At 41.7% G+C, this 25,000-nt stretch overlaps 1 protein-coding gene across 3 annotated transcripts in view; it reads right to left on the bottom strand.

Annotated features, from left to right (window-relative positions):
* Nucleotides 1-25,000, bottom strand: part of LOC137648808 (pyridoxal phosphate homeostasis protein) — a 392,086-nt gene that overhangs the window by 197,623 nt on the left and 169,463 nt on the right. The gene's annotated exons all lie outside the window — the stretch shown is intronic.

Here is a 25,000-nt window from a genome sequence, read left to right as displayed (position 1 = left end):
TAAAAAAAAACTCTCCCCCGATATCTAACAAAGTTCGAGATTTAGGTGTATATCTTGACTGTAAATTTATTTGCAATGCCCAAATAATAATGTAGTAAAACTGCTTGTTATCATCGGAGAAACATTGCTTTTATAAAGCTGTGAAGAAGCTTGTGATAAATTGTGTTTTTAGCAGGATTGATTACTGTAACTCAATCTACTACAGTTTGTCAAGAGTCCAATTTAGGAGATCACAAAACTCAATAAACAGGGGAGCAAGACTTTTAAGAAATGTCCCGCCCCGAGAAAGGATGTCCAAAATATCTAAGAGAATTGCTACTTATCGTCCAGCTGACAAATCGTGTTTACACGCGAATAGTTACATATGGTTTCAAATTATTGGAACTTAGATATATTTCCATTGCAGGCTTTAGAGCCTTTAAATATACGTCCAAGACACTGTACAATTAGTACCCAGTAGTTATCCGAAAGACTGAAGATATGGGGACTTTCAAGAGGAGACTGGAGACTTTCTTGTTCTCTAAATACTTCTATAGTGTAGATTTAACAACAGACGAGCATTATATGGTGTTAAACGCTGAATGCTTTCGGACGAACATAACAAAATGACTGTGGAGGTCCAGTAGGAAGTAAAGTAATTGCTTATGCAGTGTATAAGACTACCAATGAATAACGGAAGCGATTAGCAGAATGTTCCCATGATTTAAAATTGTGATCATAAAGTTTGATATTCAGGACTGAAGGAAAACAGAAAAGTAACAGAGCAGGCTAAACAACAGAAAAATGGGCAGCGTCATCTGAGGCATAAAAATAGTTATAAAAATAGTTTAAAAGATGTGCAAAATTTTAGATAATGAAAAATTCACGTTATTACGCATTCGCAAAACTATGATTGTCTTAAAATAATGTGCGTGGCTGAATATAATTTATGTCCTAATTGCTGAATAAGAAATTAAATTTCACAATTATCACTCTTGGTTGAAAAATATAAATATCCCTACAAATAAAAATAATTTTAGATACAATTAATATGTCAACTTTAAAACCTATTTACCTGGTGTAGCGGCCGACAAACAATTAACGAATGAACATAACAGTTAATTATAGTGAGAGAGAGAGAGAGAGAGAGAGAGAGAGAGAGAGAGAGAGAGAGAGAGAGCACCCTGGTCTACTTTTTTTGGACCAAGCAATTACAAATTGAATGATGAACAATCATGGATCCAGCAAGTTCAAAAATGATATTCGGAAAACATGACCAAAGCAGTTGGAGGCTGTAAGCGCCGGAAGATGACGCAATTGTAAGTTATCTTAGTGCTATTTTAGATGCTTTTGAAAAGATTTTCCTATTGTAATTGAATATAATGAAGGGAAAATGCATTATACAATACAACATACCGAAAAAAATATAAAAAAAATTCAGTAGTAATCTCTACAATTACTTTTAGTACTCTGCATGAGCTACATCTGTAATTATTGGACCACCAGGATCCTTCCATTGAACTAACAAACTACAGTAATTCTCGGCTCGTCGAATCGTTGTTATTTTCTCACTTCTTTCAACTTGGTTCATGTCAGAAACTCAGTCTCTATTCAAACCTCATACACAATTTTATTTTACTACTTGAGAGAGAGAGAGAGAGAGAGAGAGAGAGAGAGAGAGAGAGAGAGAGAGAGATGAATGATTTCAATCTCTCTCATCTCTTTTACGACGTTCTTCTTTTAGTAGCTATTGACCGTTAAATTTTGATTATTTAGTTTTAGATTTATCGGAGTTTGAAGGTTTTCATTAAATCCAATCATTATATCATGAAACCTTTTTTATAACTTCATATTAGACAGTTATCTTTAGAAAAGCATGATTCATATTTCGTTGAAAATTTTCCTTTCTTCTCTTTTCATGGTATCTACTGTACTACTTTTGTTAAATCATATAGAAACCGCAAAGTCCACTAGACTGCTATACATTCCTGGCAAAAAAAAAAAAAAAAGTATGGTTTTCTTTAATGTATCCCATACTAATTACTTGATCAGAATGGTACTTTAACACAGCACTCTATAGACCTCTCACTAATTTTTTTATACGATAATGCATTTTCAAATCCGTTAATTAAGGTGTTCACTCTTGTAATAATAAAGCTCAAGTCAAGTGAGTCGAGAAGTAGGAAAAGCAATTCAAATACCTACACTCCCCCGGCCCTCCACTCTCAATCTCTCCCTCTGTCTTGAATCTCCTCCTATCCCTCAAGAAACCTGCTTTCCTAGTCTCCTCGACATCGCTTACACTCCCTATTGTTTATGTAACCTGTTATATTTTTTAATAAATGATATGTTGGAATTATAGTTCTTATCAACATTTCATGATACTGTTGTATTTCGTCAGGATTGTAAATGGAGTGTACAGCCTTCAGCATATTTATCCAACCTAAAGAGACTGTTCTGAGGGGTTCTTTTAACTGTGTAAAAAGGAGACGGGCGGAATTAGCCGAGAGTGTTGCCTCGTTGGGTGACAAATGAACCGTACTTCAAACTGCTAAGTTAGCAACCTCACGTCATGAGAGACCACTGCAGACCATGTCACGACGCTACGGAAAACTGAACTGGAAGATTCCAGAATGAATTAGTATGATTTATAGGAGGTTAGCAATGAATAGGAACCGTAGATCCAGCCTGACCTTAAGAAAGAGCTAACATTTGACACTCCTCTTACTAGTATCTATCCAGCCACTACATATTTCTCTCAAATATGAATAGCCATTTCTCTTCAACGTATATCATGTATAATGCTGTTCAAATATGGTCATATTACTGTGTGTTTCATCTAAAAGTGAAGTATGTTAATGTCAGTACATTTTATAAGTGAATTTATTTGTGACTGGGCCTGTGAGATTTTGTTAAAAAATTAAGTGTATTTATCTTTGGTGAACCGTTTGGTAACCTTGTGCGAGACGTATATGTGTAAGTTTAATTTATTTCCTATAGTGTTAAAGTCTCATTTTTTTTCATTAATTGTCGAAATTAGATATCTTTTTAAATCAATTTCTAGTGAACCAAGTAATTTTATATATATATATTTATTTATATATATATATATATATATATATATATATATATATATATATATATATATATATATATATATATATATATATATATATATATATACATATATATACATATATATATATATATATATATATATGTATTATATTTATTAAAAACAGACCCCCAAATTCAATACAATATTCTAACTCCGTGGTTATGAAACATATGAAGTTATTGTCCAGGTCTTCTGCAATAAAAAATCTCTTTATGGATTAATGATGGGTTGCTATTATATTTCTAAAAACACCCTCTCTCTCTCTCTCTCTCTCTCTCTCTCTCTCTCTCTCTCTCTCTCTCTCTCTCTCTAGGTTGATTGTATTTCTAGTTAAAACTTATGCAATTAGCTCTGATATTCACTATACCTAAATTATATAGTAACAGTTTCATAAATAATCGATATCTCTTCATGTTATTATTATTATTATTATTATCATTATTATCATTATCATTATTATCATTATTATTATCATTACTTGCTAAGTAATAGGACACTATAAGCCCGGGGGCACCAATATGGAAAATAGCCTAGTGAGGAAAGGAAACAAGGAAAGAACAATTTTAAGACCAGTAACAACATTGAAATAAATATTTCGTATATAAACTATGAAAACGTTACAAAAAAGTGGGGAGTTGGGGGGGGGTAGACAAAATAGTGTGCCCGAATGTACCCTCAAGCAGTGCAACACAATGGCACAAAGGTTATAGCACTACCCAATACTAAAGAAGAATAGTGTGATCTTAGAGTGTCCTTCTCCTAGACGAGCTGCTTACCATAGTTAAAGGGTCTCTTTTACCCTTACCAAGGGGAAAGTAGCCAGTGAAGGATTAGAGTGGAGTAGTTAACCACTTGGATGAAGAAGAATTGTTTGGTAATCTCAGTGTAGCCAGGTGTATGATGACAGAGGAGAAACTGTAAGGAATTGGCCAGACTGTTCGGTGTATGTGTAGGCAAGAGGGCACTGAACTGAAACTGGAGAGAGAGATTTAATGTAGTATTTTCTGGCTAGTCAAAGGACCAAATAACTATCCCACGGTTGTATGTCATCAGGTGACTGGTGCCAGGGCCAACCTATAACCTAGATTATGCCATTAGATTTAATTTGTCAGGCTCTGAATATAGTATATACCTAGAAAAAATATCATCTTGACTTTAATGAAATATGGCAATTGATATGTACAATTTTATATTGATATGAAATTTATATTGATTATTTTGTCATTATAATGATGGTATTGTAGAATGTTTAGGACTAGACTAGACACACGCACACACACACACACACACACACACACACACACACACACACACACACACATATATATATATATATATATATATATATATATATATATATATATATATATATATATATATATATATATATATATATATATATATATATATATGCGTAAAAATCACAGGGAAACGTGATGCTCAGATGCAAAAGAACCACAGGGAAAATAAAAATATGAAATATAAGATTGATTCCTGACTAGTTTCGTGATACTTCTTCAGAGGACTGAAGAAGTATCACGAAATAGATACAAAAACACACACAGACACAGACACACACACACACACACACACACACACACACACACATATATATATATATATATATATATATATATATATATATATATATATACATACATATACAAACATATATATATATATATATATATATATATATGATAAATTTTGCATTTTTAGACGTGTTTCTCATATTCAAGTAAGCCATACTCAAATAAGCCATTTACATTAATGTTTGCATTCTCTTAATGACCTCGGGATCAGAGCCCCAGGCAAAATCACACAAAGACAAGGGCTTCTAACCAGCCGCGAGTCCTCAGTTAAACCCTGGACCGGGAAGGTTGTATAAACAGTGAAACTACCACTTGACCAAGTGGTAGTGTCACTGTTTCTGGGCTTGGCCATGTCGTTCTGATGGAAGGTTCCTTTAAGTAGCTTTCTGAGGGATATTTGCTACAGTGATACTGCCAGAGAATTAACCGAAGGTTTCCAGAATTCTAACTCCTGGTGCGATTTATCCATAATAAAAAATTTAAGGATATCGCATAATATCAAGGAAAGAGTTTTTTAGATACGACACATAGCAATCTTCACCCCGAATAGATTTAATTTTTTGAGGGGGAAGAGTGCCGAAAGAAGGGGGTACCGATCTCAGTACCCAGTGGACCTCCTAACCGCACTACTATCGGCCGCCATTCCTTTACTTATAGTCGATATGACTAAGTGTTCTTCCAATGTTATCCCGGTGTTATCGCAAGTTATCGGAATATTAATCATGCAATCTCCGGCTTCTTCATTCTTTAGAAAGTTGAGTAATAATTCTTTCCTATATATAAATTTTGGCTCTCGTCTCACAGTTAAATTCCAATAATTTAGGTATATTAGGTTTAGCATTGCTATGACCCGAGACGGCCATTTTTACGACCAATGTCTCTATTATTATTGCATTAATATTTAGCTAGTAGAGCGACTTTCCTGGTATTTAGCTATAATGTTAGCTAGTTAGGCCAATCATACAAGTGAAGATTGTGCATACAAATAGATTATTCTTCCTCTTCCTAATATGTAACTTTACTTTTTGTATATGGTGGGGGCCCTGGCGGTAACAACCATTGCCGTGGTTCCTAACGAAGTTAAGCTAACCTAGCTCCTATATGTATATGTTAGTGAAGTAATTCCCCATGTTAAACCTCGCCCTATCATTCCTTGTTAATTCGGATGGGGACATACATCCCCTACAATTTTTGGGAAAGGTTCGTTTTATATTCTCTTTTAGAGGAAAGAGGCTAAACCCTTCCTTCCTCCCTGAGCCAACGCTTTTACAGGCGGCAACCGCCAGCTCCTCCAGTCGCCGCCGAGTGCTCCGGCTTTGGGGTTTGATATTGATTCAGGGTGCCCTCTCTTGCAGCCGACGATGTCGCTGGCAAGGGAATCTTTGTTTCTCTGCCGCCCACGACGTCATCGGCAAAGGAAGCCATGCTTCCTCAGTCCACTGACAATGGTAAGCGGCATACCGGCTGCCAGCTTTCTCCCCAGTGAACTATAAGACCCTTCCCCCCTTCCCTGTCTGTCCTTTAGTATCGGCATAGCCGTCACAACATTCTTTCTCCGGTATTCGGTCAGTCATCTCGACGTACTGGGTTATCTGCGTTGCCGGTCAGGACTCTACCGGCGGCGGTTAGGCAGCCGCTTCAGTCACCTTCCCCCTTACGTCATTCCTTCACTGGAAGTGAATTGAATGTCCCGGGTGGAAAGATTGAGCCAGCCTTCTCAACACCCAGAGGAATCCTTTGATCATCGGGACCCTAATAAATCACAGCTCAATAATAATATATTACAGGTGGATATAATTAGTATAAACAATTACTAACCCTAACTCCAAGTACTACAGTTTCCTCCACCCTATATTCTTCCTAACAAGGAACCTAATATTTATTATTGACGGAGGTCTCAGTAATTGATTGGGATGGGAAGCGTAGATATGTCTTTTTCCTATTACCTTTCCAGCTTACTATCTTAAGCTACCATAAACAATAGTAATTACTATTGTTGATGAAAATTGTATGCTTTTATATCACGGATATACAAAACTATATACTCATTGAGCCCCTTTTCCTTTACAGGAGGAGCCAATGTAGAAGTGCGCAGCCTTAGCCTGCAACCACAAAGACAAAGACTCTTGTGGCTACACAAAGTGCAGGACTCATGCCCCTTGCAGCATCGTGTCAGGAGTCCTAAAATATTGGGACCCGAAGGGTTTCCCCACCTGTTCAACCCTTCTGGTCAATGGCTTCGGAGAAGCTCCCTCAGTCAACATGGAGACTAGAGATACAGCGAGGGAGACCCTTCGCTCATGGGTAAGTAGATTCCAAAAGAATTTTCCAGGGACCGTACTTACCCGATGACTCCCTAAGGTACATACTGTTCTCCAAGGCTCTACCTAACGCAGTGGTGCCCAAGGAACAGATCCAGTCTCCTCTCATACAAATGAAGATAGACGTGGACATAGACAAGGCACTAGAAGGCATAGAGATCCTTCAAGAAAGGACGTCAGATGTGTTCATTTACACCGAGAAAGCCCTACTAAGAGATCCTCACTTCGATTCAACGGATTATGGAGCTGTTCTAAAAGGTACAAGAGAGGATGAGAGAATCACTCAGACTGCAAGGGATACTATTGCAAGAGAGGATGGATCACCCAGGACCTACCAAGAGCTCTACTAAGAAGCTCCTTAAGGTGCTGAATTTCTCTCACCGCTCCGAACCAACCCCTGGAGGTATACAGAGCATATGCCCATGATGAATGGGAAACTATTCGTCTCAGAAAAGTTGGGACCAAACTGATTGAAGATCTTGAATTCTGGCCTAACTTTTTAGTTTACCAAGAATGCTACATGAGACTGCGGGATGAATATGTAACCCGTGAGGAAACGGTACCTAAAGAGGTCATTGTCCTCGAACATGACAAGGCACAAGCTATCATCCTGAAAACCTTGAAAGGAGCTGGGTACACCAACTCCAAAGTCTCAGCACTGAGCAAGAGACATTTCACGTTTCTTGCTCCTTACCCTCATCTCTTTCCCCTGTTCGGAGAAAGCACTAGACTTTGCCGTCAAGGCAGTCGACAAGGGAAATCCTTGCCCAACCCTAAAGGAATGCAAACCATTCTCTCTAGCACTACCTGCCTGCGAGGAGAAGTGGAAGGATGTCCATCTAACCTTCTCCGTCTCTAAGCTGGATCCAGAGATAGAAGCCAGAAGTTCAATGAGAACATTCCGAAGTTGCCAGACCATCTTCTGAGGAGGGAACAGAAGACGAAAGAGAGACTAGCGGCTTCCCCTTCTCATCAGAACTGCCTGGAAATGAGTGCAGGTGTACAGAACGCCCCAAAAAGGATCATTTTCCTGGCCAAGTCCCACATGGGTACCCTTGTGAAAGACCTATATGCTTTCCTCAGAGCGAGTAGAGCCTGCAGAGAATCTGTTTTTACCTCAGCAACCATAATACACGAACCAAGGAAACTGATTACCTTGAACATCTGGGGTAAAGACTTTTTTCTCACAGGAACTGGTCCAAGAAATTATAGCCAGAAAAACCACGGTGAACGGGAACCTTCTCCAAAAGTGGGTCATGAGCTCAAAGAGGAAATCTTCCTGAGACGGAGGTCCCCAGCCTAAAAATAAAAAAACAAGGAGACCATGCAGCTCTGCACATCATTCTGACGTGACTATGACCATGAAGCCTCAGACAACTTTCCAGATGGTCCTTCAACAACTGGTGGCTCAGTCGCCAATCTTTAACCCCAATGTTGTGAGGCAATCGACTTCCTCTCACCTTAGTCAGAAAGGAAATGGCCCTAAGGGAAGTTCACCTGGAGATAACTTTTCCCTGGTCTGAGTAGAACGTGGTCACGAAAACAAATCCACATGAATCAACACCCAAAGAAGGATTCCAGGTGGGAGGCAGACCGTATCACTGTCAGGATCGCCGGACCTTCGATCCCTGGGCCCACAGCCTATTAATTAAGGGACTAGGGTGGAAATGAAAATGAATTCCACCCAGTTTTCCAAAATTCTTCTAACACTCCACCCTCTCGAGAGAAGTATATACCTCAGAACTCTTGAACAAGAAGGTAAGAAGGAAAGCGAAGTCCATCAAATTCCAGGGAAGGCTGTTTCATGTTCCCAAGAAAGACTCCGACAAACTCAGAATCATTCTAGACTTGTTTCCACTCAACAAGTTAATTGAGAACAACAAGTTCCGGATGCTTACTTGGCAACACATAAGGACCCTTCTACCAAAAGGAGCAAACACACCCTCAATAGACCCAACAGATGATCACTGGCATCTCCTATTGAGCCGCCCTTTCTCCTCCTACCTAGGATTCATGTTACAGAAGAAGTGATTCTTCAGAGCAATGTCCGTCGGACTGAATAAAGCCCCAAGGATGTTCACAAAGCCAGCAGACACAATCATCTAGTAGCTAAACTCCGAAGGAGTTCAATTACTAGCATATCCAGACGATTGACCAGTATGGGCAGCATCCAGAACTACTTGTCTGCAGGAAGCCAACAAGGTGATCCAGTCTCTGGAACACCTGGGCTTCAACAGCAATCGAAAGAAGTCTCGCCTTCCTCCAGCTCAGAAGTTCCAATGGCTACGAATCCAATGGAACTTAAAGTCACACATTCTCTCCATTCTATTCAAGAAGGGAAGAGAGATAAAAGGCTCTGTCAAGAGACTAATCTGTCACAAGAGGATTTCAGAATGCCAACAGGAAAAAGTATCGCACTCTCTCTAGTTTGCAGCAGGGACAGACCCAGTGCTAAGGGCATGTCTAAACGATGCGGCAAGAGTCAGGAGAAGATTGGCATCAAAAGCTAGAAGAGATCAACCAAGGCTTACCCTGACCCTATTGCCCATGCTGTTAAGGCCGTGGTGAACAGCTAAGAGCCTAGCACGAACAATTCCCCTGCAACCACCACAATCATCAGTGGAGGTACACTCCTCCTCGAAAGGATAAGTGGACCATTCTCACAAGGAAAAAGCGCAAAAGAATTGATCGTACCAGTTCAAAACCTTTCATATCGACGTTTAGGAAGCTCTAACAGTTTACCTGATGTTGAAGAGACTATCCCATTGCAGAACAATATACATCAGATTGGCCCTGAACAACGAAGGGATAGTAAAATGTCTAAATAGACAAAGCTAGAGATCATCTCACATAGGACATGTGATATCAGCCACCTTCCACCTGATAAGGAAGATGGGATGGCAACCTACAAAGGTTCCGTAATGTGACGGCGGATACTCTATACAGGCGACAGCCCATAGAGACAGAATGGTCCCTAGACGCAGACCCATTCTCCTTCACCTCGGGAAAAGTCCCAGAACTGCAGACCAACCACTTCACAATGAGCGACAACAAGAAACTACCTCGTTATGTAGCCCCTTAGATGGACCCTCAAGCAGAGGCGATGGACATAACGTCCTTCAAACAGAACAAGCGGAACCCCATTTACCTGTTACCCCCAACCATCCTCCTACTAAGAGTCCTCAACAAGCTAAGATCCTTCAGAAGGACAGCAGCAGTAGAAGTCCCCAAGTGGCACAAAAGCAACTGTTTCCTCTAGTTCTAGAACTGAAACTGAAGCTGTTCCCTCTGCTGCACCCAGCATTATCCAATCTGGTCCCGAAGTCGACTGCTTGCACTTAAACCTTGAGAACCAACAAACTATAACTAACGATTTTGTCACCCTAACGGCGAACAGAAGGTTTAGTATCTCTAAGGATAAAGTTGACTTCATCGAAGAGTATAAGTCAAGTGCGACTAGAAGATAATAGGAATCATCATGAAAGAAATGGGTGTCTTTTGTGAAATCAAAGGAACAGACAGAAATACCGATAGATATCGGTCTATTTTTCTTCATATTCCTACTCGAACAAGGACTGGCTTCCACTACGATTACCTCGTTTAAGTCAGCCCTAGCTAAACCACTTCTGTACACCTTTGGAGTGGACCTCTTTAGTGAAATATTTAATAAGATCCTAAAAACATGCGGTAGACTCAAGCCAGCAACCCCTCCAAAGCCCATCATATGGTCTTTGGACAAAGTCTTGCTCCATGCTTCGTATCTAAACAATGAGAATTGTACTCTAGAGGATCTAACAGACTTAAGCCAGCAGCCCGTCCAAAGCCCATCACGTGGTCTTTGGACAAGTCTTTCACCATGCTGCGAATCTAAACAATGAGAATTGTACTCTAAAGGGTCTAACACAGAAAGTTATTTTTCTGTTTGTTATAGCCTCAGGGGCTAGAGTTAGTGAAATAGTGGCCTTATCTAGAAATGAAGGCCATATTCAGTTCAGGGACAGGAGAACTGAACCTCTCTCCTGATCCTGCTTTTCTTGCCAAGAATGAGCTATCCACCAAGAAGATACCTCTCTGTGCCCAGTAGAGTGTCTTAAGGTCTATCTTCGAAGAACCTCAGACTTCAAGGGAGGACAGGTCATCAGAGGCGAAAACTTCAGGATCAAACCTACCCCTAAGACAACTGCGAGCAAAGCTCACTTACCTTATTCGCAGAGCGGATGCTGACAGTACACCCGCAGGTCATGATCCAAGGAAAGTTGCTTCTTCGTTGAACTTCTTCAAACACAAGGACTTTGAAAGACTCTGCTCATACACTGGGTGGAGATCATGCAGAGTCTTTTACAAACACTATATAAAGCAAGTACATGAAATAAACATGTGGTGGCAGCGGGTAGTGTTATAAATCCTGTCGTATAGAGCTGCGATGAACAGTGAACTGCTTTGCGACTTTCCAGTGCATCTGATGCAGGGGTACATTTACCCTCGAGGGCAAATCACCATGATGATAAACACACTGTTCCATATAGGTGCATATCTTACCAATAACGCCAGTGCCGAGTGAACGTTGCGTCATGGATTCCACGTATTCCCAAAATCTGCACAAGTCAGTCATATTTGGTTTCACATCTCAATTCAGTAGCATCATTTCGATGAAATTACATATTTTTTCGACAAAAGAAAATAAGGAGCCTGATGTGTTTTCAATGCTGGATCAGATTCATACCCTATTGTAATTATATTTGTTAATCTAGTTGCAAGGTAGAAATACTAAACGTATTTGCGTCTTATTGCTGCTATCTCAGTTACAGACGAATAAAGCATACTAGAGTTTTAATTAAACCCTAGAAGGTCCCAACTTGAAATCAGAGTACAGATTTCAAAGTTATGCGAAAGGCAATCTCTAAGTGTTACCCTCTGTCCCTATGGAAAATCAAGCCTTGAATCCTTATTGTCGATGTTGACACTTTCCCTGCAGGGGGCAGGAAGCCCTAAGCCAGTTCCAAGCTTAGTGGAAATGACAGATAACATTAATGCCATATACACGCCTAAGAGACCAGATCTGGACCACATTCAAGGCAAAAGGCCCTTATACTAACCCACAGATATAGTACTTTCAAGTTAATTCTCAGGTAAGCTTCCATCGGGACGACATGGCTGAGTCCAAAAAACGGATTTTGAGCAAAGCGAAAAATCTATTTATGGGTGAGAGAGCAATGTCATCCTGATGGACCCATCCATTTTGCTGACCCCACCCGAAACTACTCTATCTGCTGCTATTCCTGCATAAACAAAGTGAAGGAATGGCGGCCTATAGTAGTGCGACACCCGCTTCTTTTGGCACTTTTCCCAGTCAAAGAGTTAAATCTATTTGGGGTGAAGATTGCTATGTGTCGTTTCTAAAAAATATGTCCCCTGATATCAAGAGATATCCTTAAATTTTTTCATGGATGAATCGAGCTATGAGTTAGAATTCTGGAGACCTTCGGTTAATTATCTGGGAGTATATATATATATATATTTTTGGGCTCAAGCCATGTCGTCCTGATGGAAGTTCCTATAGGGTAGCTTCCTAGGGTATATTACAACTACGGCGATATTCCCAGAGAATTTACCTTAAGGTACCAGAATTCTAACTCCTGGAGCGAGTATCCCTCGTGAAAGGGATATCGCGACATATCAGAGGACGTATTCTAGACACGTCACATGGCAATCTACGACCTGAACAGAGATTCGTCTCGTAGGAGGGAGATTGACGAGATACGAATTCGGGAAAGAAAAAGGGGAGCCGCTCCCAAGGCTTCCCTATCCCCCGATTCGTATGCGTGCCTGGCGCCAATCCTGGCGCCATCTGTATTCCTTTTTGCGTAGCTTAACAACTCGGTGTTTTTTCCTGTTTTTCTCGCAAATCTTGGATTTATTCAGCTTTTCATGGCTTCTTCGTCTTCGTTGACCTCGGATAAGTTGAGTATAGTGTCTGTTATGTATAAATGTAGGCTCTTGGTAAAATTTTGAGTGATTAATAGGATTAATCTTTGATACAAGAGCCGTAGCCTACCAGAGGTGTCCTGGACACTGTCACTCGCTAGGTATAAATTAGTTAGTCAGAGTGACATTCCTGGTTGTTTTGCTTAATAAAATTTAGCTATTTAGCTTTACATAGGATTTCCTTTCGTGCTTAGTATTATTTGGCGAAGTATTCGCCATTCTGGCCTACGCTAGGCCATGTAGCCTAGTCGTTTGGTCCTAGTACTTAATGCATGATTATGGTTTTTCCGAGTGTAATTAAAATTTTATTGAAGCTTTAGGCTATATTTTATACATTTTAGACTGTGTGGAATATTTCCAAGATTGTATACGTGAGAGTTTCGGTGAATTAGGTAATCGATTCTCTTGGTGCCTAGGCTAATTGCTTATGGAGCCTTAGTATACTTTATTATACTCCCCGGTTGCTTTCTTTTCTTCGGAGAAGGTATGCAATCCCTTTCCCTCTGTTTAAGCCTTGGGCTTATCCCTAAGTGGTTTTTTCCGAATTTATTTTCGATAAAACTATACTAGGGTGTTACTGTACCTTCCTGTTCCAGCAGAGTCTGGTTCAAAGAGGGACAGAACAACAGAGTTTTTAGTCTGAGTCCGTGTTGTTTGGCTTGGGGCAGAGTCTCCCTCGCTGACCTAACACTTACAAAGGGAGCTTAGCTCCCTTAGGTCACTATCGAAGGTTTCTGTAGTTATGATTCCTTCTTCTGTGATCGACCAGACTAAGTCCTGTTGCTGTTCTCGGGGAGGATAAATCTTCCCTTGGGAGTAGCAACGCCTTCCTTGCTTTGGTGCTCTGGAAGCTGGCAGGTATTATACTACTGCGCTGGCCCTTTCCCTTAGATCTCCCTTAGGCTAAGACAAAGTTCTTGGCTGCGGGTGATCTGTCACTAAAGCAAGGTTGGCAGGACCCTCTTGTCCCTTCCCCCTCTATCTCCGTAATGGCCTAGCCATTACTGTACTGTACCTTGCCGGCCGGCAGAGCTGGCCGGCAGGGGTATTACTGTACCATATGTCATTCTACTTCTGGACCTAGTATAGGTTGGGATTTGGATTGACTAAGCCCATTGCCGGCCGGCAGAGACGCTGGACGGCAAGGGTCTTATGTTTTCGAGTGCTGCCCGGACCTCTCTTGGTCCCTCATCCATGCCTGCCGGCAGAGCCGGACGGCATTGGTCAAGGAAGCCTGAATTAAGTTTCTCCCCTTCCTTATATGCACTCTTTAGGTTGCCGGGCTTGGGGGGTTGTGTACACTCTTATCCCGGCATCCATTCTATTTTCTTCTAGTGCTGTACCTGTCCCGGCTGCCGGCCTATGAGGCCGGCAGCCGGGCAGGTGTAATCTTCTGGTTCTTTTGCTGCCGGCTGGCATCGGTCTTGTACCTTTGCCGGCCGCTTATGTCAGTCCTTGTCTGCCGGTCACCAAGAGTGTGGCCGGCAGCTGGGTACTACCTTGTGTAGTTGCTGGCCGGCAATCATTGCCGGCCAACACTGGCTGTTGCTGGCCGGCAGCTGCTGCCGCCGGCACAGGCATTTGAACCAGAGGGCTGCCGCCCTATAGCTGTTAAGTAGTATACTTTAAAGCTAATTGTGGTGTGTGCCGGCCGGCAAAGGCAGGCCGGCACACATCCTCCTATACTGTACTATTATTCTTCTGTATAGCATATACAGTAAGAAGAAAACTATAGTAAAAGTTTAGGTACAGCACTGTATCTTCTAACACTATTGTGTTTTCTTGCACAGCCCTTTGCTGTTGCCCTCAGACAGGAAGCAGAGTTCTTCCCCGTCTATTATCCAGGATTTTAAAATCATTGCCTAGGTGTGAGCTCCACCTGTTTCCTCTGGAAACCTTGCATTGGTTACTCTAGTAGAGATAAACCATTTTGATTTTATTATCTGGAAGGCTGCAGCAATGGGTTGTGAGGGAAACACAAGTGTGTTTCTTTCATTTATGAATTGTTATGCTATACTATGCATATCCAGTGATACATAGTTCACTTGATACTCATGGAAATTTCTTCTCTTTACAGGAGGACCCTCCGAAGTGCGGAAATGTTTTCTGCAATGTCCGCAGCAAGAACCTCTGCGGACATGAGTGTTGTAGGAGACACGCAGCATGCGCTGTCTCCAAGGATGATCTCCAGTATTGGGACCCTCAGGTATGTACTGTATGCACTAACCTGATTACTGAGGCTTTTGATTCCCCTAGAACGGCGGAATCAAGGGATATAGCTAGGGAAAAGCTTCGTACTTGGGTAAGGGGCTTCAAGAAGAACACCTCTGGCCCTTATCTTCCAAGTGAGAAGATGAGGGCGTATCTTTTTCCCCAGGCATCAGCTGAGGCAGTGATTCCCCAGCCTCAAGAGGAGATCCTTCAAGATCAAGTCCAGGTGGACGAGGAAGTCGCAGATGCGATGCAAGACATCCAGTTGTGTGACAGGATGTCTGACCTGGACGAACGTTTGGAAGAAGACCTCCTGGCAGAAGGTCAGGATCAAGTTCAAACCCCGGATGTCGTAGAGGATGAGGTCGACGAGGTGTCGGCTACTCCGGTTCAGATGCCGGAGCCTATCCCCTCAACATCGGCTGGCCTCCCAGTAGAACTGGGACAGGCCCTCTCTTCGATTGTTGGAATGATCCAACAAATGCAGAAGGAGAATCAGGAGAAGGCGGCTGCAATGGAACTGCGTATGCAGTCCCTGGCAGAATCACATGGGCCCCGGAAAAGGCTCAATGTGAAAGACCTTCCCATATGCTCAGATGCTAACCCATGGAGGTATGCTGAGCACATGCCGATGACGACTGGAAAGATCGTCATCTCGGATAAGCTGGGTTCAGTTCCCCTAGAGGAGGTAGAATTCTGGCCCAGCAAGGCATCATATCCGGACTGCTATGTCCGGCTGAGAAAAGAACCAGCTTCAAGGGAGGAGACAGAGCCGAAAGAGGTCATTATTATGGACCACGCTAAGGCTCAAGCCCTACTTTCATCCTCGATGAAAGAGAGGGGCTTCTCGAATTCGAAGGTAGCTGCATTGAGCAAGAAGCTCCCTTCGTTTGTGTCCTCTCCTGATAGAGCCTTCCCCTTTTTACAGAAAGGGTTTGCGGCTGTCCTAAAGGCAGTCGAGGCCGGCAAGCCTTGCCCCTCCCTGGAGGAGTGTAAACCCTTGTCGCTGGCCCTACCTATGGACCACAAAGACTGGAAGGATGTCCATCTGACATTCTCAGTGGGAAAGTTGGAGGCTGATATTGCCGGACGGCAATTCGGCGAGGACCTCCCCAAGCTGTCCGAATCTCTTTTACGAAGAGAGTTCGAGACAAAAGAAAGACTGGCTGCCTCAATGTCTCATCAGACTACTCTCGAGACGATGGCAAGTGACCCCAAGGTCCATGAAATGTTCATGGTAGTGGCTAAGTCTCACTTAGCCACAGTGACGAAGGACCTTTATAGCTTCGTCAAGGCAAGGAGAGCTTGCAGGGAGTTCGTGTTCACCGGGGCTTCGGTGAGACACGAGCCAAGGAAGTTAATCTCCTCCAACATTTGGGGAAAAGACCTTTTCCCTACCGATGTGGTCAAAGAGGTTGTTGATAAGGCCGCCGTGGAGAATAGAAATCTTCTCCAGAAGTGGGGCCTGGCTATCAAAAGAAAATCTTCCCCGGATGAGGGTCCTCAACCAAAGAGGAAGAATATGAAGACTAGGCTACCATTTCGGCCAGCCAAGCCTTATAGACAGCAACAGCAACTGCAATTGCCTTTGCCTCCAGTGCCCCAGATGGTGGCACAAACCCCGACTGCCTTTCAGTGGGTACCCCAGGCTGTGCCAGGTCAGTCAACCACATTCGCCCCAACGTTCGAAGGACAGTCTTCTTCCTTTCGTGCAAAACCTAGAGGAGCAGCCAGAGGCTCGTCTAGGCGCCCCTCAAGGGGAAGGGGATTCAGAGGTGGTCGTGGTCAGGGAGGCAAGACCTCAGGACGGCAGTCCAAGTGAAATGATACCGGTAGGAGGGAGACTGATGAAATTTTGGGATCGCTGGACCTTCGATCCCTGGGCCCAAAGCCTACTCAAGAATGGACTGGGTTGGAGCTGGTACAGCACTCCACCCCCATGCCTTCGGTTTTTCCAACACTCCACCCCCATTTTGGAGGAGTATGTTCAAGAACTGTTGGAGAAAAATGTGATCCGAAAGGTGAAGTCCATCAAATTCCAAGGGAGGCTGTTTTGTGTTCCCAAGAAAGACTCGGAAAAGCTCAGAGTCATTCTGGACTTGTCACCACTCAACAAGTTCATAGTGAATTGCAAATTCAAGATGCTAACACTGCAACACATAAGGACCTTACTGCCCAAGAGGGCATACTCAGTCTCTATAGACTTGTCAGACGCCTATTGGCACATCCCAATCAGCCGTCGACTCTCCCCCTACCTAGGGTTCAGGCTACAACGGAAACTGTACGCCTTCAGAGCCATGCCATTCGGGCTAAACATAGCCCCAAGGATTTTCACGAAGCTTGCGAGCGCAGCTCTCAAACAATTACGCCTAAAGGGAATTCAGGTAGTAGCCTACCTGGACGACTGGCTGGTGTGGGCAGCATCCGAGACCGAATGCTTGCAAGCTTCCAGTCAGGTGATCCAGTTCCTAGAGTACCTAGGCTTCAAGATCAACAAGAAAAAGTCTCGACTTTCTCCATCCCAAAAGTTCCAGTGGCTGGGAATCCACTGGGACCTTTTGTCACACAGTTTCTCCATCCCAATGAAGAAAAGGAAGGAGATAGCGGGCTCTGTCAAGAGACTTCTAGATTCCAAAAGGATATCAAGACGCGAACAGGAGAGGGTACTAGGCTCTCTCCAGTTTGCTTCAGTGACAGACCCAGTGCTAAGAGCACAGCTAAAGGATGCAACCGGAGTTTGGAGAAGGTATGCATCAAACGCGCGAAGAGACCTGAGAAGACCAGTGCCGCCTCGGCTACGTACTCTTCTCAGACCTTGGTCCCAAGCCAGACATCTAAAGAAGTCTGTTCTTCTTCAGCCACCTCCCCCGTCGATGACGATTCACTCAGACGCCTCAAAGGAGGGATGGGGAGGTCACTCTCATCGGAAAAAAGTCCAGGGGACTTGGTCCAAGCTATTCAGGACCTTTCATATAAACTTTCTAGAAGCTATGGCAGTGCTCCTTACCTTAAAGAAAGTCTCCCCGCGTCACTCGATCCACATAAGATTGGTGACAGACAGCGAGGTGGTTGTGAGATGCTTGAATCGACAAGGGTCGAGGTCACCACCTCTCAACCAAGTGATGTTAGCCATTTTCCGATTGACGGAAAAGAAGAAGTGGTTCCTGTCGGCAGTTCACCTTCAAGGAGTCCGCAATGTGACAGCGGACGCTCTATCCAGGTTCACACCGATAGAGTCGGAATGGTCCTTAGACGCAGGATCATTTTCCTTCATTCTGAATCAAGTCCCAGAACTGCAAATAGACCTCTTTGCGACGAAAGACAACAAGAAGTTGCCCCTGTACGTGTCCCCGTACGAGGACCCCTTAGCGGAAGCAGTGGACGCAATGTCCCTCGACTGGAACAGATGGTCCAGGATTTATCTGTTCCCTCCTCACAACCTTCTGTTGAGGGTCCTCAACAAACTGAGATCCTTCAAGGGGGTAGCGGCAATAGTGGCCCACAAGTGGGCGAACAGCATGTGGTTCCCCTTGGCGTTGGAACTACAGATGAAGTTCGTGCCGCTACCACATCCAGTTCTGACCCAGCGAGTCCAGAAGTCGACTGTCTGCGCTTCATTACAGAAAACCCAGACCCTGCAGCTCATGATTTTCTCGCCCTAGCGGTGAGAAAGCGCTTCGGGATTTCGAAAGCCAGCATAGACTTCCTAGAGGAATACAAGTGCAAATCGACTAGAAGGCAATATGAGTCATCTTGGAGAAAATGGGTGGCCTTTGTAAAGGCAAAGAATCCGCAGGAGATCTCAACAGATTTCTGCTTATCTTTCTTCATCCACCTCCATGGCCAAGGATTGGCAGCTAACACGATTTCAGTGTGTAAATCGGCTTTGATGAGACCCATTTTATTTGCCTTCCAGATCGACCTAGGTAACGAGATCTTTAATAAAGTTCCGAAAGCCTGCGCTAGGCTCAGACCTTCAGCACCTCCAAAGCCCATCTCATGGTCTTTAGACAAAGTTCTTCATTTCGCCTCCTTGTTGAGCAATGAAGAATGTGCGTTAAAGGATTTGACGCAAAAAGTTATTTTCCTATTTGCACTCGCGTCCGTGGCCAGGGTTAGTGAGATCGTAGCCCTCTCGAGAGAGGCAGGTCGTGTTCAGTTCCTGGATGGGGGGGGAGCTGAACCTGTTTCCGGATCCTACGTTTCTCGCCAAGAATGAGTTACCCACCAACAGGTGGGGTCCCTGGAGAATCTGTCCTCTGAAAGAAGATGCATCTCTATGTCCAGTAGAATGCCTAAAGGTCTATCTTCGTAGAACTTCAGACTTCAAGGGTAGTCAACTATTCAGGGGAGAAACATCAGGCTCAAATTTATCTCTGAATCAACTCAGAGCGAAAATGACATATTTTATTCGCAGAGCGGATCCTGACAGTACACCCGCAGGTCACGATCCGAGGAAAGTTGCCTCATCCCTAAATTTCTTTAATTGTATGGATTTTGAACATCTCCGTTCATACACGGGCTGGAAGTCTTCCAGGGTGTTCTTTCGCCACTATGCGAAGCAAGTAGAGGAACTTAAGAGATCTGTGGTAGCAGTGGGTCGTGTAGTTAACCCTACTGTTTAACTCTGCGAGGAACAGTGGTCTTAATTGGGACGATTAAGTCCAGGGTGAGTGTGTAGGTACATACTGTACTACAAACTAAATGAGGGCACCAAGTGCCCATATAGACTGTTCCTTCCTTCAAAGGTGAACCTTGCATAAGTTCAGACATGTGTGCCAAGCGTTTCTAACGCTAATGTGATTGATTTGTAATACAGATTTTTTATGACTTGATACCTTGGTATCTCATTAAAGTGGTGTTTAATGGTCTTTTCTTTCAGATAAACAAGTTCTGTTTACTATCATACTTATGCTTAAAGTTTTGGGTTACCCTCTTTTATAAAGATATATATATTTGTTGTTAACCTGTCTGTTTATTATCTGTCAATAAACTTGTTCTTGAGAACCTTGCGTCTCTTTCACCTGTGTCAATTTATTGGTATAATTGAGCATTTTAATTCTATGTATCTTATCTGGGATAATTCTGATAGAATTGTTCTGTTTTGCAAGCTATGTTGCATTGGTTTATGTAAGTCCCCTAATGGGAGGACTCCGTCCCATAAAGGGACGAGTGCGGTTTTATTAGTTTCTTCCTATGCGGATATAAACCTTTGTCCAATACAAGTATTGTGCGGATGACTGGTAAATATATTGACGCAGTGGTTCTATACAAACTATGATTTACTTAATATAGGGCGAGACCACTATATTAGCTTGCCTGGTATTCATACATAGATATATGTACTCTTCGAGACTTTCCAAAGTCTAGTAGGACTCTTCCCTGTAGGGGGCAGGAAGCTCTAACATAGTTTATAGTTAGTTGGAAAGATGTATAACGGTAACATCTTAGGTCTCTAGGTCTAGTCGACCGGGAATAAATATCTCCGGGGAGTACGGCACGTTCTGAGAATCCACAGATACAGTAATGCTCTGGTACACTTCCATCAGGACGACATGGCTTGAGCCCAAAAAACGGATTTTGAGCGAAGCGAAAAATCTATTTTTGGGTGAGATAGCCATGTCGTCCTCATGGACCCGCCCTTGCCTTTCTAAGAAAGGGCTGTAGGACCCCTCCCTACATACAGTATCTGTAGCACCTCGTGTACGCTACAAGGAATACAGATGGCGCCAGGATTGGCGCCAGGCACGCATACGAATCGGGGGATAGGGAAGCCTTGGGAGCGGCTCCCCTTTTTCTTTCCCGAATTCGTATCTCGTCAATCTCCCTCCTACGAGACGAATCTCTGTTCAGGTCGTAGATTGCCATGTGACGTGTCTAGAATACGTCCTCTGATATGTCGCGATATCCCTTTCACGAGGGATACTCGCTCCAGGAGTTAGAATTCTGGTACCTTAAGGTAAATTCTCTGGGAATATCGCCGTAGTTGTAATATACCCTAGGGAGCTACCCTATAGGAACTTCCATCAGGACGACATGGCTATCTCACCCAAAAATAGATTTTTCGCTTCGCTCAAAATCCGTTATATATATATATATATATATATATATATATATATATATATATATATATATATATATATATATATATATATATATATATATATATATATATATATATATATATATATATATATATATATATATATATATATATATATATATGTATATATATATATATATATATATATATATATATATATATATATATATATATATATATATATATATATATATATATATATATATATATATATATATATATATATATATATATATATATATATATATATATATATATATATATATGTACATGTATATATATATATATATATATATATATATATATATATATATATATATATATATATATATATATATATATATATATATATATATATATATATAGAAAAATTTTTCACATTGAGACGTGTTTTTTCATATTCAAATATCCCATATATATTTTTGCTACATTAATGTCTGGATTCTCTTAACGATCTTGAAATCAGAACCCAAGGCGAAATCACACAAGGACAAGAGCTTGTGATCGGCCAGGAGACGAACCCTGGTCCGGCAAACATGTAGAGACAGTGACTGCCACTTGACCACGAAGAAATATAAAAGCCAATGACAATTCTGCTGTAATTATACCTGTCGAATTCATGTGTTTTGTGCTTAGAATTGAAATTAAACATCTTCACCATCGTAGTTAATTGGTAGTTTGTTACTTGGCATTCAGTTAATGATAAATTTTTGCACATTTAGACGTGTTTTTTTTTTTCATAATCAAATAAGTCTTATATATATTTTTGCTACATTAATGTCTGGATTCTCTTAATGACCTCGCGATCAGATCCCCAGGCAAAATCACACAAAGACAAGAGCTTGTGACCGACCGAGAGACGAACCCTGGTCCGGCAAACTTGTAGAGACAGTGACTACCCCTTAGCCACGAAGAAAAATAAAAGTCAATGAGTATTTTGCTGTACTTATACCTGTCGAATTCAGGTGTTTTGTACTTAGAATTGAAATTAACCCATCTTCACCTTCGTAGCTAATTGTTAATTTATTACTTGGCATTCAATTAATGATAATTTTTTTGCATATTTAGACGTATTTTTTTTCATATTCAAATAAGCCATATATACTTTTGTTACATTAATATCTGGATTCTCTGAATGACCTCGGGATCAGAGCCCCAAGCGAAATCACACACAGACAAGAACTTGTGACCAGCCGGGAGACGAACACTGGTCCGGCAAACTTGTAGGGACAGTGACTACCACTTGGCCATGAAGAAAGATAAAAATCAATGACATTTCTGCTGTACTTATACCAGTCGAATTCAGGCGTTTTATACTTAGAATTAAAATTAACCCATCTTCACCCTCGTAGCTAATTGGTAGTTTGTTACTTGGCATTTGATTAATGATAAATTTTTGCACAGGGCTTATTTGAATAAGAAAAAAACACGTCTAAATAAGCAAAAAAATTATCAATCAAATGACAAGTAACAAACTACCAATTAGCTACGATGGTGAAGATGGGTTAATTTCAATTCTAAGTATAAAACACCTGAATTCGACAGGTATAAGTACACCAGATTTGTCATTGACTTTTATATTTCTTCGTGGCCAAGTGATAGTCACTGTCTCTACAATGTTGCCGGACCAGGGTTCGTCTCCTAGCCGTTCATAAACTCTTGTCTTTGTGTTATTTCACATGGGGCTCTAATCCTGAGGTCGTTAAGAGAATCCAGACATTAATGTAACAAAAATATACAGCTTATTTGAATATGAAAAACACATCTAAATGTGCAAGAATTTATCATTAATCGAGTGCCAAGTAACATGCTGCCAATTAGCTACGATGGTCGAGGTGGGTTAATTTCCATTCTAAGTTCAAAACACCTGAATTCGACAGGTATAAGTACAACAGAAATGTCATTGACTTTTATCTTTCTTCGTGGCCAAGTGGTAGTCACTGTCTCTACAAGTGTGCCGGACAAGGGTTCGTCTCCTGACCGGTCATAGGCTCTTGTCTTTGTGTGATTTCGCGTGGAGCTCTGATCCCTAGGTCGTTAAGAGAATCCAGACATTAGTGTAGCAAAAATATATATAGCTTATTTGAATATGAAAAAAAAACACATCTATATGTGCAAAAAATTATCATTATTGGAATACCAAGTAACAAACTACCAATTAGCTACGATGGTGAAGATGGGTTAATTTCATTTCTAAGTAAAAAACACCTGAATTAGACAAGTATAAGTAAAGCAGAATTGTCATTGACTTTCATCTTTCTTCGTGGCCAAGTGGTAGTCATAGTCTCTACAAGTTTGCCGGATCATGGTTCGTCTCCCAGCCAGTCACAAGCTCTTGTCTTTGTATGGTTTCGCATGGGGCTCTGATTCCGAGGTCGTTAAGATAATCCAGACATTAATGTAGCAAAAATATATATGAAAAAAACATGTCTAAATGTGAACAAATCTATCATTAATCGGATACCAAGTGGCTACGATGGTGAAGATGGGTTAATATCAATTCTAAGTACAAAACACCTGAATTCGACTGGTATAAGTACAGCAAAATTGTCATTGACTTTTATCTTTCTTCTTGACCAAGTGGTAGTCACTGTCTCTATAAGTTTGCCGGACCAGGGTTCCCTCCCGGTCATTCAAAAGCTCTTGTCTTTGTGTGATTTCGCCTGGGTCTCTGATCCCGAGGTTGTTAAGAGAATCTAAACATTAATGTAGCAAAAATATATATGGCTATTTGAATATGAAAAAAAAAAAAACACGTCTAAATATGGAAAAATTTATCATTTATCGAATTCCAAGTAACAAATAACTAATTAGCTACAATGGTGAATATGGGTTAATTTCTATTCTAAGTACAAAACACCTGAATTCGACAGGTATAAGTACAGCAGAATTGTCATTGACTTTCATCTTTCTTCGTGGCCAAGTGGTAGTCACTGTCTCTGCAAGTTTGACTGACCATGGTTCGTCTCCCGGCCGGTCACAAGATCTTGTCTGTGTGTGATTTCACCTGGGGCTCTGATCCCAAGGTCGTTAAGAAAATCCACGCATTAATTTAGCAAAAATATATGGCTTATTTGAATATGAGAAACACGTCAAATCGTCCAAAGATTTATCATTAGCTACGATGGCGAAGATGGGTTTATTTCAATTCCAAGTTCAGATCACCTGAATTCGACTGGTATAAGTACAGCAAAATTGTCATTGACTTTTATCTTTCTTCGTGGCCAAGTGGTAGTTACTGTCCCTACAAGTTTGCCGGACCAGGGTTCGTCTACCGTCCTGTCACTAGCTCTTGTCTTTGTGTGATATCACCTGGGGCTCTGATCCCGAGGTCATTAAGAGATTTTAGACATAATGTAGCAAAAATATTTATGGCTTATTTGAATATAAAAAATCATGTCTAAATGTGCAAAAAAATGATCGTTAATCGATTGCCAAATAACAAACTACCAATTAGCTACGATGGTGAAGATGGGTTAATTTCAATTCTAAGTGCAACACACCTGAATTCGACATGTATGAGTACAGCAAAATTATCATTGACTTTTATCTTTCTTCGTGGCTAGGTGGCAGTCACTGTCTCTACAAGTGTGCCGGACCAGGGTTTGTCTCCAGGCCGCTCATAAGCTTTTGTCTCTGTGTGATTTCGCCTGGGGCTCTGATCCCGAGGTCGTTAAAAGAATCCAGATAT

This window comes from Palaemon carinicauda, chromosome 10, assembly GCF_036898095.1.
Source record: "Palaemon carinicauda isolate YSFRI2023 chromosome 10, ASM3689809v2, whole genome shotgun sequence".
Lineage (NCBI taxonomy): Eukaryota > Metazoa > Arthropoda > Malacostraca > Decapoda > Palaemonidae > Palaemon > Palaemon carinicauda.
Note: the sequence above shows the minus strand (reverse complement) of the source record. Positions and strands in the feature narration are given on the sequence as shown.